Here is a 19298-nt window from a genome sequence, read left to right as displayed (position 1 = left end):
TCCTGGTAAATTGATGAGATTCTTTTTCACTGGAATAACACTCATAGTAACATTTTTCAAAAAGCTCTGTTCAAGGAGGAGCTTGTGCAATTTCTCTCTTGGAAATGCTTTGGAAAAGAAGATTTTTTTCATTTGGCCAGATTAAGCAGTTTAAGGAGCAAAAGCCTTAAGGGTTCAATATGGACATAGAAAGCAAAAGCACATTTTCTAAGCTTTTCTTGTGTTTTGACAACCAGCATGTGAAAATCAAGAAAAATTCCATGGCTCCTTTATAGTTATCATTTCTAATTAGAATGTAATTTTTAAAGATTGCATGTTTTCTGAGATGGCTGTCAGAAAATTATTTCTGTGTCTATTCTATTACTCCCATTAAATGGAGAATGATTTATCATTTTGCTTAATTGAGGCATTGTTCTGGAGAAACTCTGACAAAAAATTGCCAGCTTAGTGAGTTGGAAAATCTCAGCCTGGTTTTTTTTTTTTCCTTCTGGCATGATGAGATGGTGCAATATACTGGTGCAAACTATTTCCTAAAGGAAATAAATAACTGAAGAATAGGTCTGTCAATGGCTACTAAATATGTAAATCCAGATGCAAACACTTTCAAACCACAGTTTCTGTCTGCCAGAAGTCTATCTCTGTGTATTAGGAAAACAATAATTCTATTAAATTCAAGCATCTGCAACTCACCACTGACAGGGATGCAGACTGGGGGAATTTGAGCCTAGTCCTGCATGGAAAGAAATATTTTATGTTCTAATATTTTGTTGTTAGAGGTACTCTTCTGTAGAGGTTAATGGAGAAACAAAAAAGGAAATGTGGCATTTTTAGATATTCAAGAGAGTTCAAAAAGGGGCATGAAGAGCCTGGAGTCAAAGTGCAATGGCTTTAGAGGTCCTTTGAGGTTTCTGACCCTCCGTTGCCTTGGGCTCTGTTTCATTCCTGAGCGCTCCTGCTGGGGCCTCTGCTGTGCCAGCTTTCCCAAGGGTGCAGGATCTCAGGAGCTTCCAAACTGCACTCTCAGCTACTGAACTAAATACAGTGGCATTTTCTAAAGGAAGTTCAGAGCTAGTATTTCAGAAACATGATTGAAAAGAGATGGGGTACAGTATTAAAACTGAGGAGGTACTGACTTCTGGAGGTGATCCACAAGGAGAAGTGATGAAATTCTCCCGTGTTTCTGTTACCATTCATGAATTTAATTTCCTGTGGCTTGATAACTTAAGCCTAACTCCTCTTCCTTATACTAATTTGCCTTTGGGAGAAGGGAAAATGAGGCAGCATCATCTTGTTGCTTTGTCCTCCATTCACTCTCGCTGCTTCTGCCACAAGGCTTGAGTACCAACACTTGACATTCCCATTAAACCCTGCTGATGCCCTCTGTGACAAAATCATGACTGTGGGACTCTAAGTGTTGGTGGAGGAAGCAGAATCTGTCAGGTTTGTTCCAGCTGTAAATAGTTCATTTATCTAGCTTAAAAACTTTTTTTACTGCTGTATTTCTGAGAAAATAATTATACAAAGTTGTAAATATCAGGAAACTCAGGCTGGCAAAGATTGTAATGAGCAGTTCCTTGAGGATGAGTGTAAGGCTGAGTGTGTTAGTTGAAAAGCATGCTTGGCAGAATCAGGAAAAAAAAGAAAAAATAACTAGGTTCCAGCTTACCTGTAGAATATTTCTTTCTGTGGAACCTTAAAGAATTTAAAAGTAATGGCTTCCAACAGGTTAGTGAATAATCTGCTGGTTTGAGTTAGTGGATATTTCAAGGACAGTTAAGATGGGGTTTTCTTAATGTAAAAAAAACTACTCACTGAATTGTTTTTTATTATTTATGAATAAACATGAGTATTTTGTATCTTTACCACTGAAGATTATTATTTAAAAGATGGAAAATATTTTCCCTTCAGTTATCTTTCTTTCCACATGTCAGCAGCTCTTCAGAGTCTGTGTCACTCACAGAGTGCTCTTCAGACATTTTTACTCCATGAGAATGATTTTTATAAATGGCCATGGAAGAGCCACAAATGAGGTTCAAGGCTGAACCCAAAAAACATAAGTACTATTCAGGAAGCTGAAAACTTCCTGAAACCCAAAGTACTGCACAAGTTCTATGTTGCACTGGTAGATATTGTTCAAGCACGTATTTTGTGTAGCTTGGGTGTAGAAAATCCATGTGTACATAAATAAAATAAAAGTCGAGTATAGAAATTTCCATATTTCTTTCCTTCTCTGCGACACCAGGAGCAGACAAACTTTTTTATTATTGCCTAGCCTACAATTTAGCATTTGAGTGCTCCCACTGGCAGTAATGCCATTATCAGCATATGTAGAATAAATGTTAAATGTTGGTGAAGTTCCTTCTCACATGCAATACCTGCAGTTTTAAATATCAGATTTCAGCTGTCTTAATACATGAGTTATTTCTAAGCATTTACAAATTTGTAGAGTTTATTGTAAGTTCTTCATATTTTTTTCAATTCTGGCTGTCCGACTAAAATTGTGTTTTAGTTTTTTTGCCAATTCTGGCTGTCCAACTAATTTTTTTTTAATTAATTAAATTTTATTAGATTAACAATATTCAACTTAATGCTGTGCTGGCTTTTTTATGTACCTGTTAGAATTTTTCTGTGGTGTAGATATGTAAGGTATTTCAGCATGTGCAATCTGGTAGGCAAAAAAGAGGGGAAAGCAGGATGTAAAGTGCAATTTGTAGCAGTTTTTTGGCTGGTAAAAGGGGGAAAAAGAATGAGTTTAGTAACAGCATGGGTCTGGCATTCAGAACAGACAGAAAAACTTCACTTTCCCAATGTAGAGCAAGACATTTCCTCTAGGTAAGGTATTGAAAATGGAAGCCGAGTTGATCTGCCTTTGTTAATTTAGGTTTGATTTTATGATCATAAAAATCTAAACCAAAATCAACCATGCAAAAGTTGAATTTGTGAGAATGGCAAGCATCTTGAAAAGAATTTCTGCTGAAAATATTGTTGTCTTCTTTCTAGTTTAGAGCTTTGGGAAAGAGGTTCCATAGCTTGCCCTTTGTTTGATTTTATTACCCTGACTGGCTACCTCTGTGTCCTTGACTTAAATGTATATATGCACTGTTAGTAACAGTTTTCTCTGTGTAAACATTTGAAGAGCAAACAGCAGTATCTTGTAAAGGGTAAGTGCATTTTCTGAGGTGAATACCCTGTAGGTAACGTGGACTTGAAAGAGCATTCCAGCCAAGCTCTGGCTTTTCCAAGGCTGTCTCCAGCACTCACTTACCCTTAGCCTTGCTCAGAACTGCGCCATCAGTATTTTGTTGAAACTGTTGGAGAAGCAAATAAACCTTGTGTTTGCTGGGATTAATTTAGTGCAGCCTGAGGCAGGAAGGCAGCTCTGGAAGCATTCACAAGCTGAGTAAGCAGCACCCTCACATCTGCCGGCAGCGTGAGCTCGGTGCGGAATCCGGTGTCTGGGGAGGCATCAGCCCGTCCGGAATGGGAGCGGGAATATCAGCCACCAGCAAGAGGGAGCTCTGGATGTGGGCACCTGGAGTCAGCTGTGCTCACATGCTGCAGTGTGGATAGGGCATTTGCTGGCTTCTGTTTCTCCTGTGCTTGTGGAACTCAGCTGGAAAACCAAAGGTCATTGTGCTGGGAGAAGCCGGTCCGTTCTGGCTTGGCCGATTACTGAATTAAAGATTAAAGAATTGGGTTTTTTTTTGTCTGAGTGAATTTAATGAAACACTAATCAAAGCAAATCTTTCCAGGAAAGTTAGCAGAACCCTGATATTTCAGGGCTACTTTAAAATCAAGCTTAAGTAATTAAATGAGTTATGTTTGGGGATTTGCTTTTCTTCTGGATGGCCAGCTGGATCTTGGAAAATCACTTTAAGACAGTGGTTGTAGTCAGTCTTTGCTTTTCCACAGCAGTGCTAGACTAAACAAGTGAGAACATTGAAAATCAAAATTAGGGTCAGTGACATAATCATGTTAAATACCTCAGCACTTACTGACTTGAGTAATTTCCTTCTCCAGCTCAATTATTGCACAACACTGATCATTTTTACTATTAGGCTGTGCTTTTAAAAGGTATCTGTGCTTTATTTGAGCAGTGGTAAAGACCTGATCCTATCTTGGCAATGCTACTGCAAGGTCCTGGAGACCTGGTGTTCCCTCCCTGCTTGGTTATACTGCACAATGTTGCTGCATCACTTTGATTTTTCATAGGCATTCTCCTAGGTCTGAGATCAGCCCAGCAGTGGGCATGGCATCTAACATTTTCACAGTCTGGAAAAATACACTGCTTCTCAAAGATATCCTGATTTAGCTTCAGATTGGAAAATGTTTTCAGAATACAAATTTTAGTTGGTGATACATGAGATACACATGTGCATTCAGTAAAGGAGCAGACTAGTTGCATAATTATGATTCATGACCAGCCTCACATTTTGATTTTTCTTTACTCAAAGTGAACTATCAGCAGCCACTACAGAAATGGTAAAAAGAATAAACAAGAAAATAAAAGTATGAAATATATTAAACAAATAGAATCCATCTGTTTCTGAGCACTTTGTGAGCCAAGGGGGAGAAGAAAGTTTTGAATTGATATTTCTGAGGGAGTTCATTGCTTAGGTCTACAAATTTCTGTCAAATTGTTGAATATGATATAGGCTGTTGAAACTTGTCAGAATTCATGTTCAAAATAAAAGGATCTGATTTTCCTTTAAGGGCTTTGGTTGCATGTTGTTACTAGCATTCATAAATTGTCCTGTGATTAAAAAAAATGACATGGGAAACAAACAGTTTTAAACGGATGGGGAAGCATGTTAGGGACTATTGTAATAGAACATTGGTGTGTACATTTATCACTTCTATTTCTAAAATTGTGTGGTTCCAAATGGATCTTTGGTTTTGTGTGTAGTCAGACTTTTTATATATTCAGTACAGCATTTACTTATGTTTATACCTCATTTATTCTGTTTAAGAACTACTTATGTGCTTTTATCATTTAGTTTTCTATTGTTGCTGCCAAATCCTGAAAAATTGGTCCCAGTGGTATGCTGCAGCCATTAAATACCAGTTGGTTGCAGAATATCATTTGAACTTATTAAAATGTGATTCATCTAGTGCCAAGTTTATTCACAGGCCTTGTGCTGGGCCAGGCATTATACATCAAGGGAAAAAAATGCGAACTCCCGTGGGCAGAGCTGCACAACTTAATTCTGGGAGGGTACTTAACTCCTGTCTACACTGGAGCCAGAAGGGTGCTGCTCTCCCTTTCCTCTTCTCCTACATTTTTGCCTCGGTGGCCGAGTGAGCGGGCACTGAGCATGTGAGCAAGGAGAACTTCTGTGGTCCTAATCCCCTAATTAGACTATCTTGCACAGATGGTATTTAGATTTCTTTTTCTGCGTGAAGAAAGCATGTGGTAACAATATTCATGAATTTTTTATAAGATCAAACATGCTGTGTAGGTTTTGCTTGCATATTTCTTAATCTTGTGCTTGGGCCAGACCACTGGATGGAAACAAATGTGAAATTGAACCTAAGTACACAGTGGAGTTCTTACCAAATCATTTTGCAGCATGCAATAAATCAGTAAGTGCATAGCACCACTGTAGTGGTATTTGTGACAATGCAACAAGTTCTTTCATTATTTCAGTCATTGACCCCAAGGAGGAAAATTCAGTCAAGTTTGCCCTGTGGCACTCATGCCAATACCCCTTTATACAAGAGTATATATCTAAAGAAACTATGTTTTACTTTTGTTTTGAATAATAAATGCTGATAAAGACATAATGAGTTTTCACCTTTAAAATATATTGGAGGTTAATTTCCTTTAGACTGGTTTAAGCATTTTGGACAAAGGGAATATTTAATATAAGTGTCAGGGGGAGATGCGTTATTGTAAAGCACTTGCAGTGGGAAGTCATAGAGTTGTTGGCAGAGAATTTTTTTGGTAAACTTATCACATAAATGGCCTCAATATTTCTTATACATAATATAAGAAAAATTACATACTTGCCTTAAAAATTACTCCACTTGTGGCAGTGTTTTCAACTTTCTTTTGCATCACCCACAGAACCAAGAGATAACGAAGAACTGAGCCATTATAAAAGCAGAGACTTGCTGTGTTTATATCTTCTATCAGACTTGCCAATTATAGTGACAGTTCCTTGTTCTGCCTGGCATTTATAGGGTGCAATTGGAATGAAATTGCAGCCTTTAAATTGTCCAAGATGGACTTCCAGTAAATGAAATCGGATTTTTCCACATTGTTTTGATAAAATACTGATTTACCATGTTTTGTTACTGTTTCTGAACGTACTTGAAGTGTCAGAGAGATTCTCATAAAACTTCAAAGGAACAAATAAAAGGGAAAAAAAAAGACATTCAAGGAACATTCAGAGGGCAGAAGCAGAAGATAAGGGAGAGGTAAAGTAAATCCAAGAAATCCAGTTATAACAAAATATCCCGAATCCAATGCTAGCAGAATTTGAGAAAATTATTTGAGTTCTGGTATTTTTTTAACAGTAGAGGGTGGAGTTTCAGGATGAACAGAGAAGTAATGATGCATGGGGAGAAAAAGAGCAACATTAACAGATTTCCTACTCCAGGTAAGAAAAATGAGTATTATTATACTTAACAATGAGGCAGAGAGAACAGTCATACTGTAGGGATCAGGGGAAAAGGAATGTGGACACCAGTCTATATTTTCTTTTCTTTCAACTGTAAAATTTAGATAATAAAAAAATAGTAAAAAGTTGAAGGCTATAAAGGCTTCAACTAGTTGAAGGCTATTACACATTCATGAGAATGTGTAATACAATTATCTAAACTTTTTAAACTCTCTGTAGACCTGCAATTAGAATATGTTAAAAAAATAAGTAAACTGCTCTTTAAATGATCAGATTAACAAACAGAGTGTTTGTGGTTACCATTAAAACCTTTACAATCATAAGAATATATTTTAGAATCATAGAATCTTTTAGGTTGAAAAGACCCTTCAAGAGTTCAGTCATTAATCCAGCTCTGCCAAGCCCACCACTAAACCATGTCCCTAAGTGTCACATCTACTTGTCTTCTAGCTACCTCCAGAAATGGCGTGATTTTTGCCTAGCTGAACGGTAAGCCTGGGAGAAAGTGCAAGGAGGAGCCATTGTCTGTTCTGAAAGTGTGGCAGGGGTGGAAACCCCACTGTTTCCCAAATGCAATGCATTTTATTGTTTCATTTTTTTCATTCCCTAACATCTCATCTGAATTATTCTTGCTCTAATGTTTTGCTCTTTGTGCAGTCCACTAGGGGCACTGAGAATTGTCATCATTCTGTTGGCAGCAACCTTTGCATATTTGAAAACTGCTGTCATGGCCCTACATCACTTTTCTCCCAGCTACTGAGACATTTTGAAAGATTAATACCATTTTGCATAAATCTGATTTCACAAGTTTTGTGCAGTGATCACAATAGCAAAAGCAGGAACACAATTTTCTCATAGCTAAGTAAACTTTTGAAAGCACAACTCTGGTAATTGTGATCATCTGGGAAGATGTGAGTAACAATGGATTTTTGGTGAGGCAAAAGAGGGATCTAGCACTCTCTTGCATAGTATTGCCATTCAATATCCCTTCAGAATATTCTGCTTGTGTAATATACCAGTGGGATCTGCTTTGTTAAAGAGATCTCAGTATAGTAGGTTGGTGAGTGGAACTGCAAGGATTTTTCTAGCTCGCTTTTAAGAGATAGACAAATGTTTGGAAACTGTGGAAGTGAAAAAGTAGCCAAACTTGTGGCACAGGAACAAGCATGGCTCTATGCCACAACTGTAGAATCATTCACTGAGGGGTAAAACACTTGCTTTATGTAATGAGCACATTGAGTGGAGGTGATTTGAGCCATTTTAATGTAGTCACACTGGGTGAGAGAAGGGTCACGTGCTGCTGATTCAGAAGATTGTTGACAAGGGCTTCACTGTTTAGATGTCTGATTTTGAATCTAAGTAAAGAACTGTCAGGGCTGGATATAAGCAATAAAGGAACCTTGGAATGATGAACTTTTCAGGCAATTGTTCAGCGATCCCAGTGTTATTGAAATGTTTGTACAGTAGCCTGGGAAAAGAAGGGGACCTGGGGCAGGCTTGCTGCTGCAGACAGAGCTTCAGTCGATGGACAAAGGAATAGGGACAAGCCAGAAATCAGATCTAACAGTTCAGCTAGCCCATCTATTTCTATTCTGGCAGAAGAGAGACAGCAAAATCTGATACCTCCAGAGGGAGATAATAGTGCAAACGAGACAATAAATCCTTCTGAAAGTCACAGTTACCTCAGTTCTCTTGAAAGGTGAATAAAATAAATCAGACATGTAAGAATAACACTCTTTGTCGAGTGGTTTATCTTTTGTAAAGGAAGGAGAACATTTAGATGGAAGGAAATGAGAAGAGGGAAGATATTTTTAATTAAGTCTGATGGTTTAATGCAAGGGTTTTATGAGTAATTTAATGTTTAAAGAATTTTTGAGGAAAGTTGAAGTGAGAAGGGGACTATGGCTAAATATTTTAGCTCAGTGTCCTTTCTGCCCCAGGACTGAAGGATATTACAGCAAAATTGAAAGTCTGAAGTAAAATTAGATGGCTAATTTACAAAAATCATCTACAGAAAAAGGAAAATTTATTGGATGTTGCTGTGTAAATTAGTAAGAGGAGAAAAGTGTTTCCAGCCATATGCAGCAGCAAGGAAAGCTACAAAGAAAGTGGTTTTGAAAAGCAGAGTTTGAAAAGTGTACAGCATCAGCAGTAGTTCTTGGTAGAAAAGCTTTAAAGTGTACTTTAAATGTGAGAAGGAATAGTTATCCTGCACATTACTTCTCAAATTCTCTCAGACATTGAATATATTTGATTTGCCACAGCAGAAGTTGGGAGATAGTTCTACAAGTGGAAAGGCCAAGTTAGAAACCTCTAAGTAGGCTGGAATTTTATGGAAAGGACATCTTGCAGTTGTATCTTGAAAAGAGATGATGTGACATAGAAATCTTCCTCTGCTCTACAGCAGTGATAGCATGAAAAATGTGAGTTTTATGTTCTCAAGAGTGAGGCAAACCCCAGAAGACCAGTCTGTCTTTAAATTACTGTTTGGTTTATAGTAATGAACTATTATTATGAATTTGAGTTTTTGTAAGCTGCTGACCAGGATCTTCCTTACAGAAGGAGAATCCAAGGTGACTGCTTTAGTGGTGGGGCTTAAGATTGTTTTCATCAGCATTTCTGTTACTTAGTGACAGGAAAGTTTCTCTGCTGAACATGTTAACTTAATAGATTTTCTTTATTCATTGTAATGACTTCTTGGCATCCTACTACAAAGATACTTTTACTTTGTTGTTAGTGTCTGGTGAAAACTGCTGCATTTGGGTTTAAGGGAAAGAGGTTAACCCAGAGTTGAGGATGTTCCAGTTGCCATAACCCTTGTCTTTGGGGTTTTGTTTCAATACTGAGTATGGTAGTATGGTAGTACTATCAATAGTACAGAAGCAGGAGAGAAAGTGGGTGTGTAAGGTCATATGCTTTCAGTTTTGGAACTTGTAAGGGATTTTTAAAAAACCAAAAAACAAAACAGGTGAATATTTGATCATACTTTATTGACTCTCCCTCTTACTGACAGTATATTTTAAGGAAAAGACATGATAGTCTGTAATTAAATGCAGTTTTCCCCCTAAATGTTGCTTCAAATATTTTCAGCTTTGGTTTTACAGAACATGAATCTACAGATTAGGACTTCATCCAGCAGATAGGGTGAAAACAGATTAAATTCAGCATTGGCTGGAGCTTGTAGCCCTGTGCTAGAACAATGAACAGAAATTTGTGCATTTAAGGGGAATAACAGAATTTTCAAATACAGTCAGTGATCTTATGAAACAAAAGTGACTGAAAATTAGGTCTGTGAGGGTATCAGAAGATGACAGATCATCTGTTGAAAATCAGCTTAAAATGTTATTGTTAAGGAGATAAGGACGTGTTTGTGCCATTGTAGAAAGACTGGGTGAGATCTCATCTGAAATCCTGTGTACAATGTCTATCTCACATGTTTCAGAGACACGAATTGTGAATGGAAGTAATATTAAGGAGAGCTACAAGAATGGCTGGAAGAAAAAGGAATTGGGGTTGTAAGAAGATACTGTAAAAGCAGCTTTGCTTGGCCTAGTGAAATTGAGAGCTAAAAAATCTATATTATATGACTGATGTAGAAGAGGAAGGTATTTCCTTACAGTTTAAAAACCCCAGATTTTACCTAAAAACAAATGAATGGAAAATGATCCTAAATAAAACCTGACTGGAACTTCAGAAAGGAAGTTTAATTATAAGAGATGTAAGCATTTTAAAGCAGATTTTTGCCTAGAGTATTGAGAGGAAAAGTGTTGCTTTCTAAGACAGATCTCAATAATTATATTAGAAAAGCATACTTTGCTTTGAAACTGAGGTCTAGCCTCATTAATTCAGAACATCTGTACTAATTGGCAGTTGTTACAAAGTACGTGACTGTAAGGATACATCCTTGAATAAAATTTAACAAGGGACATATCTCAAAACAACAGACTTGTTAAAACTCACTTTATTTACGTTGCATTTAGTTACAACATCTACAAGGTAGAGCAAAGCCTTGTATCCTTCCAGATACTTAGTGATTTTCATGGGTAAGTGAGCACCATGGATTGGAAAGACTAATGACTGTCCCATCTATGTTTCTTTCTCCCTGTGTGGTCTGAACATGGATAATTACAGGTAATGGAAGACACCAGTGATGTACCAAGCATCCCTTTTATCTTCTGGCTGAATGTAAAAGCTATGGTTAAAAGTTACAACTAAAATTCCATTTTAAGCCTGATATTTTCTTCTTATTTTTCTTCTGCTGCCTTTAACAAGTTTGCTATCTTTTTTTTTTTCCTTTGTCTTTTAATAGCAGACTTTAAAATTTTGGAGTAGTGTTCTGTGAGACCCCACATGCACAAGTCATTTTATAATTTTTTTTGTTATTGGAGGCATTTCACCTTGAAAGAAGATGGCACTGTCTTTGGCACAGATAATTAAAATTACAGATATTCCTTACACACCTGTTTTGTTGAGTAGCTCTCAGATGTTTATGATGCATATTTTCAAGAAAATAAATCCAACCATTTTTTTAAGATAATAGGTAAAACATTTGTTTCTGCTCTTCATGTATTTATCTTCTCTGCATGTCTAGTCAAACTTTGGTGTCCATCCTTTAAAAAAAAACCCAGAGATTTCAGGGGCCCAGCATTTCTTTTGTTTCATGCTAATGGAAGTCTGGATAATTGTTTGAGTAACCTGGTCACCTCAGTCAGAAAGTTTAGCCACCTCTGTCAAATAAAGTGGAAGATAAATTCTTCCTGCATTGATGGAGCTTGTATTAAGATTGCCTTATGTACAGAGCCATCCTGCAGATTCCAGGTGCTTTTCATTTTCTGTGTTTCTAAAAAGAAAATTATCCATTAATCAAAGTATTTATTTATTCTGTCTTACCCAACTGTAAGTTTACGGTGGATGGTTATAGCTAACTCTATTGCAGATGCACATGACTCTTAGTTCATAGATTAACAAAATTATTAATGTGAGTTAATAGGTTCTCTGGCAAGAGAAGGTTTACTAAAATGGATACAACCCAACAAACATATTTCTGGATGTTAAAACCTCAAAGAAAAACGTCATATGCAGATAAAATTTGAACTAACTTTTCCTATTTATCTCTGAACATTATAATTAGTTTAGTATGGTTGCTGGTTTCTTTTTAGTCACCATTTTTTTAAAGTTTAGCTGAAAACTCTCTTTTGAGAGTTTTAGTTGTTGAATCCTGATTGCTTTCCTACATGCAGCGTTTTCTACTCTAGAGGAAGTAATTCTGAATTTTCTGTGGCTTTCAGTTCATGCACAAGAACTGAAATGGAAAGAGTGTGCAAGTATTCCTATCCTATTTCATCCAAAGCAGGGGGAAGCACACTGCTAAATTCACAATTGCACTCAGCTGTTCACATCAGCAAATGTAGTTCAGTTGTGATGATTTCCTTTTTCTAGGCAGAGCAGGTAACAATTTTTTGGGATAAAGAGATAAAAATAGGAAATTTTAGACAGGGATAATTTTGGTGCTTGTGTTTTGTTTTATATAGCAGTTTTTGATGAAAAACCCATATGCATCAGTTTTTTGGTGGTTTTGTTTATTTCTTTTTACTTTTTGGGGGTTTTTTTAAGAACTCAAAAATTCAGCTAAAGTTTTGTGTTAAATATAGGAAAGCTATTACTCTCTCTGCATGTCAGGATAGTCTAGTATGACAGAGTGGCAATGATAAATAGCTTCACTTAGTGCTGAGACTGTCCCTTTGTATTTACAATTTTCACCTCACAAGTGCCATTCACTCATATTTTATATTTACTGTGGGCCTTTTCTTGATTAATTATATGTCAAAATTGAAACTTCAGAAGCAGAAATAAGTGGTAGGGAATGCACCTGAGCAGAAAACTTTCTTCAGAAATCTGTCCTTTTATCACTAATCCTGTTCCATTGAGTATTTTTCAAGGTGTAACAGGATTTTTTAAATGCAGTTATTTAACTAAAATTAAACTATTAAATCCATTTTCTTATCTCTGATTCTGTGACTCCTTTGGCTGGGCCTAGAGACGCAGTGCTTTTTGGGGATTATCTGAGTTTCTGCTGCTTGTAGTCCTAATGCTTTATCTCTTGAGGTTTTACACTATCTTGTATGAAACCAGCTAGCCAGTGTCAATAACTGGTCATTTCTGAAGAGGAACAACTTACACTGTTGATTATTTAATGATTGTTCACAGTGATTGATGGTGTGTCTGGCTGAAACCCAGCCACTAGAATAGCTTTGACCTGTAGAGATGAAAATCTAAGTAAGACAAACCTTGCTGGGAGATACAGAGAAGAATTAAGCTGAACTTCAGAAAGTTTTCAAAAACCTGCTTTTTTCTCTACTAAAAACAGTAGTCTATGCCTAGGAATTAACCTTGCTGAATGCCGTGAAAAAAAAAAATTGTTTTAATAAAGCATTAAATGGACAAAGTTAGATCGTTTGATGAGCCAAAGTCTTGTGAGCTAGTTTCTTGAGAGCAACATTGAAAAAAAAAAAAACATGCAGAGGTGGAGAGGACAGCTCATGGATGATCCCAGCAAGAATTGAACAGTTCCTGAAACTGTATAAAGGAACAAAATAAAACATCATCTCAGAGCTGAAGCCTTTGGTTGTAGTGCAGCGACGTGTCTATTACAGCTGGAAGAGCAGCTTACTTGGGTTTTGTCTTGCACGTGTGAAGAAAGCAAAGCCAGAGCTGAAGGTAGTGCTGTAAGCTGACTTTGTCAGCTGCCTTACAAAGCAGAACAGAGTTTAAGGACAGAAAAAGAGAAATGCTGTATTTTGATCGTGTTAACTGGAGCATTTGGAAACTCTTCTGCAACGAGGAAACCTAATTAGAGAGGAAACTTAACTGCAGGATACTTCCCATCTGATTGATAAATAATGTTTAGGCTTGCACATAAACAAATCTGTTTTTCAGTTGGCAGTTTGCTGTAATTGCACAGCTTAATAGAGGGGAGGCATTCTCAGAATAGTCCCATTGTCTGCCAGCGCAGCATGGACCCGGCTGAGATGACAGGGAAAATCTCAGTTCCGCGCACTGCAGCAAGGCTCAGTCAGATGTCTCCATTCCTTGGCTCCTGGAGCCAAGTGTTTGCAGACTGGGCTTCTAGCAAAGGACTCGTATCTGATGGGGTGGCTAGGAGGGTGGTTTGGGGGCTGCCTGGTGCAATATCTGACTTTCTGACTGGTATCTTTTCAGAGGGAGAGAGAATTGCTTTGTTGAACAGCTCATTGCCAGGAGGATTATGTCGTGAGAGTTTAGAAAAGAAGAGAAATCTTCATGAGATCCAGGCCTTTTGTTATGGATACTAATATGGATGCTAAAATCAGTGGGATATGTTTGTCAGCAGCAATTATATCTGGGAATGTTGAATGCATCCCTAAGCATTGAGGTGTATGCTTGTTGATACATAAAACATGGAATACATACAGGCACGTGTGGTTAATTTCTTTGTAGCTCAATCAGTCACTATAGAAGGGGAAAAACAAAGCCAAAACTTTCCTTCTTTTTTCCATCAAGGTGAAAAGGCTGCAAACACTGAAATTTTTGCTTTGTTCCCTCCCTCAGTCTTTCATTACTCCCTCCCTACTTTCCTTCCTACCCTCCCACTTTCTGTTCTTCTCTCCTTAAAGGATGGGAGTAATTTATGTGTTCAGCCTAAAGAAGATAGTTTTAAGACAGAAAACACATAAAGAAGTTTTCATATATGTGTGTATGTATAAATATATATATATATTTATACATGAAAAGAATCTTATTTTCACTACTGCATTTCACACCTTTTGTCCTAAGTGGATTCTAAAAGTTTTCCTATGTTCTTTTCAGAATATATGATTCTTTATTAAGAGAAGGAAGAACTTGCACAGTCAGATAATTAAAATTACAGATAGAACTTAACATCATACTAATTACTTACATAATGTAATGCATGCAGGTTGTATTTGCAATTTTGTTCTTGTATCTTTCAAGTTGTAACTAATTTTAGGCTGTTCACAATTTCAATATGCATGGTACTTTCATACATAATAAGGTTCCATTGTTCTGTTAGACCTATTTGTGTTTTGAAATACTCCTAAATTTAAATGGTACAGCCTGTGTTGCTTTCTTTTTTTTAAAACTAAATTTCTTTTTTTACATGCTGCTTTTATGAACTTCTCAGAGTTTTGAGTCTGAGTACAACACAGTACATGGGTAGATGTGTTCTCTCAGAAAAGGACTTGCCTTTTCAAATCTACTCTGTAGATTTGGAGATGGTTTGTCCCATGTGTGTTGGTTTTGGCCTGCAAGTTTAACATGAATTTTAGAAAGGTAACTTCACTGACATCAAGGATTGTCCCCAGCATCACAAGGGCAGTCCTTTGTGGACAGTAAAGTTGTGCACTTATCACTTAGGAGAAAAAGCCCAATAAATTATGAAACTGCTCTTAGTGTATACAAGGTAAAGAATCTAGAGCTTGCAGGTCAGATTCTGGTTTTATTTTATTGCTCCACTACTTAGGTTGGTTGATTGGATTGTATTTATCCCTGTAATTGAAGCATTTTTGAAGGAGCAATCATTTCACAAATGCTTTACACAAAAGTGAACTTTAATGTGGAATGTTGGAGTATTAAAGACACCTAGGGGCTTCCTGCTATACATGGATAGATGTCATGTGTGACTTCAAAAATGCCTTAGTGGGCATTTAGATGAGTGGATAATTACCTAAGTTAGCCAAAAATACTTCTTAAAGTGTGTTGCCAGCTAATCAGCATTCAAGCCTTTGGAAATATTCAGGTTTTTGTCCCTCTCTCTTCCTAAGGCTCTCAGCCAGCACATGACTGGCACTTATCTTGGACCAACTAGATAGGCTGTTTCTCATTAATGAAGTGTAAAAACTTGCCTGGAAAGGAATTGGGTGAAACTTGGAAGATGCTAAGACAGGAAATAATCCAATGAGAACCAGAGGATGTCTCCCTTTCCCGGCTAATGCTTTGCATTCCAGTAGTGGATTCCAGCTTGTAAGAACAATGTGTATGACTTGGTCCATCTCTCTGTCTCCCATCCTCCTCTCAACTTCATGATGTTTTTCTTTTCTTTTTTTTTTTTTTTTTTTTCCCTAAACCCCCTACAAAAACACTGTCAAGCCCCCAAATCCAATATTTATGTAAAATAATGCAGGGAAGATGCAGCTGAATGTGCTCATTTCCCAGCATGTTCAGTATTTTCTGTCTGCTCACTGAGCGTGAGATGGAATTTTCGACTAGCAATTTGAGACAGACTTTCATCTTGCAGAAACCATTTTCTGGCAATTCTGAGGGTGTGCAGTGTTTGGTAGGGCAGGCTGGGGACATTGTATCTTGATGTGATGGCTTGTCACTCCGTTGGTTAGCGAGGCACCTTCTTTGAGCCTGGAAAATAAAGGATAAGCCTGATAAAGACCTTCTCTGTGTGTGTATGTATGTGCACCTGTGCATATACTTTCAAACTGAGAATAACCACTCTTCACATTTGCTAAATTTATGGCCTTTAAGCTTTTTCTTCTTTCTGGGTTTGTTGGCCTCATCCAAGAGGGAAATATCTTTGGCTTCGACAAGAATAAAGGAGTTACCTCAAGATTTTACTATGTTTTAGTGCTTAGGTTTGTTATAAAAATATACAGCTTACCACAAGGTGTTCCTATTTATGTTAAGGCTCTGTGTCTGAAGAACCTCAGGGTTGTGTTTTGAATTTTGATAATGATATTATAATAATAAAGTTGATGATATGGTGTAAACCCTACAGGTCCTGATGTACGCTAGTTGCAATTCCAACACGTGTGGAATTGCAACTGCAATTTCTCTTCTCCCTGACTTGTCATCACCTGCTGCAGTGAAGAGGAAAATCTCAGCAGTATCGATTCACATCTGAAGGGTTTCACTTATACTGAATGCCACATGAAGGCATTTCATGTTTATTTTACAGTGGGAGTAGAAAATGATAGTATGATTTTTTAAATTGTAGCATGATTTGTTTTTCAAGAAGGTTTGGACAAGATGATCCATCCAACACATTCCAACATGGTGTTCATTTCAGTGCTTCTATGAAAATTGAAAAACCATAAAGAAGACAAAGCACATGATAGTTTGGATCATTTTTCCAGACTCTACTGTTCTGAAGTTTGTATGGTTTTGATTTCGTAGTAAATGACTAAAGAATAATTCTACAGTGTTTGCTGACAAATGGAAATTACTAAGAGAATTGAAATAGCTAAGAGAACATTGAACCTATCCAAATCTCTGTCATTGAAAGGCCTGTCTTGAAAGGTATCTCTAAAATGTTGAATCAGATGTTTCACATTTTATTTAATAGAGTTAAATAATTTGGTTTTATTAAAGATAAATCTTGTTTAGTGCCTCAGATTACTTTTTTTTTCCTAATGGGTTTCTGTGGTATGTAAATTATTTAAAGCCTATTCCAAAAGGGCTTCTGCATGGAGACTATTACAGCTAGTGTTGGTCCAATTCTGTCTTTCTTAGTTATTTCAGAGAGATACGCAAATTAGCATGAACTATCAATGAATTTATACCAATGAACCTCCTACTACAGATAAAGATCCAAGTCTGTTACCTAAAGGTTAACAAGGTCCATCTGAATCTGATCCAAGTATATATAAATGTACTTCTGGAAGAAACTGGTATTAGCACACAAGCACTGAAAATGTGTATTTTTTTTAATTTCCACGTCATGAAGGATAATCAAAAACAGCACAAAAGAAATGTGGTTACTGTCTAGTTATGGTAATAGACATTTCATGCCTTTGAGCAAAAAGTCACTGCTTCACATAACAGTGCCAGCAAACTTTGTGCTGCATCTTATTTCAATATCAGTCTTCATGCTAAAGTAGAAAAAAGGTTATCAAAAGTCCTTGCTGAGTAGAGGTGTTATAAATGATAAGTACTCTTTTTCTGCCAGCTTTTAAATAAAATGGAAATAAAACCAATTTGGATATGGGATGAAATTTAATACATGGAAAGTCATGATTTGTGCTCTGGAATTCTGTCATACTGCCTTCTAGGACTTTTTATAAGATGTTTGGCCAAGGTCACAGGTTCAACCACTTTGTGATGTTTGTACTTAGCAGAGTGTCTTTTACATTCTAGCAATACTTCAGAAAGCATCTCTTGGTTAGACAAAAAAGCCAAATATTTCAAGTCTATTGCTTTATTCTAAGCTTTGCTTCTTTCATCTAGAGGAAAAGCCATTTTTTCCTCAGGATTTGGAAAGGACATACTTTCAAGTCCAAACGAATATTTTCTGAATTAAAATATTTGGAGAGGCTTCAGTTTAGTCTCCTGCCAGCTGCAAGAGAGCCCTGCAGGCTCATCTCGAATTAGCCAGAAAAACACAGCTTCCTTTTAGCCAGAAGTTTACAGATTTGGCCTTAGTGGAGGGTGGTACCCATAGGAGAGCAGTCAGAGTACCTGGACTTAGTAGCTATTATACAGTTCCTGAGACAAATCTACTCCATCAGCCTTCCTTTAGGTCAGGATGAGAATCATTGCATTTGCAGCATTATTAGTGAAATAAATTACTTCACTTCGTCTCAGCAGTGAGCAGCAATGTTCAGAAGTATTTCACGCTTGTTTTTATCAAAGCTTTACAGGAGGGACACTTTCATATGCATAAATAGATGCTGTACATATCTGCCCCCTGATTTCAATGAAAGTTCCCCTCATGCCTTAGAAAATTTTCCCATACAAGCGGCCATGCTTAGTTGGGAAATCTATCTTTAATTAAACGTTAGCAATGAAAAGTAAGTTTTGGTTTTGGACATAGACAATGTGAAGTGTTGAGTGAGCTGTGGAAATCCCCGTCATTTTTACTTCTCACATTGTTAGTTTTATTACAATAACTGTAAATATTATTTAATTACTTTGAAGGTGGGACTGTTGCTCACATATAGATCACAAAGAACTTTCTTATTTGTGCTTCCTGCTATTTTCTCACTCTGTGTAAATTCCAGAAATGCAGGAGATACTACCATCATAGAAAGTAGAAAGTGCTACTGCATCTAGAGCAAGTTGGGACAGCGTTAATGGTTTGAAAATAGCTACAAATCTGTGTTTCAAAAAGGAGATTCTTCAGCTAGAGATCAAAACTTGAGTTCCCCTCCTGGCTTCTAAGAAATGCATATTCTGTGCATTAGGAAGAAAGGATTTGACTACTGCTGCCTGTTCCTTTTCTTGGGACTATATTTCTACATTTAGGTGGAAGGAGGTTCAGGGGAGCCTTCGAGCTTTTCAATATAAGTCACAGTGTGAAGTATGAGAGAAAAATCAAGTGTTGAAGGATTTTTGTCTCCTGTAGTAGCTTTGCTTTTGGACAGATGTTGTGAGTGAGTGTGGGCAGTTAAGTTTCAGCAGGATGAGACAATAAGGATAAGTCAGGCTGTGAATTTTTTATAATCCTCCCAGTGTGTGTGGGGAAGGGAAACAAAGCCCAAAGTTCAAGATAATTTTTTTTTTCCATTTTAAGCTGCATTATTGAAATTTGGATGGACAAAACTAATTCAGTAAGAGGTTGTTGAAAAGGTAATATAGTTTCCATATTAAAATGAGAGACCAATAATGCATCTTTTAGAGAGGATTGATTATTTATTGATAACTCAGTTTAGTGACTGTTCAAATTAGCACTTG

The 19298-nt window shown here is 37.0% G+C and overlaps 1 protein-coding gene across 8 annotated transcripts in view; it reads left to right on the top strand.

The window, feature by feature from the left end:
• ROBO1 (roundabout guidance receptor 1) overlaps positions 1-19298 on the top strand; it is a 687918-nt gene that overhangs the window by 476260 nt on the left and 192360 nt on the right. The window lies entirely within an intron of this gene.

Source organism: Agelaius tricolor, unplaced genomic scaffold, assembly GCF_023055355.1.
Source record: "Agelaius tricolor isolate 1412-34295 unplaced genomic scaffold, bAgeTri1.0.p SCAF_9, whole genome shotgun sequence".
NCBI classification, from domain to species: Eukaryota; Metazoa; Chordata; class Aves; order Passeriformes; family Icteridae; genus Agelaius; species Agelaius tricolor.
This window is presented reverse-complemented; position numbering and strand designations above follow the sequence as displayed.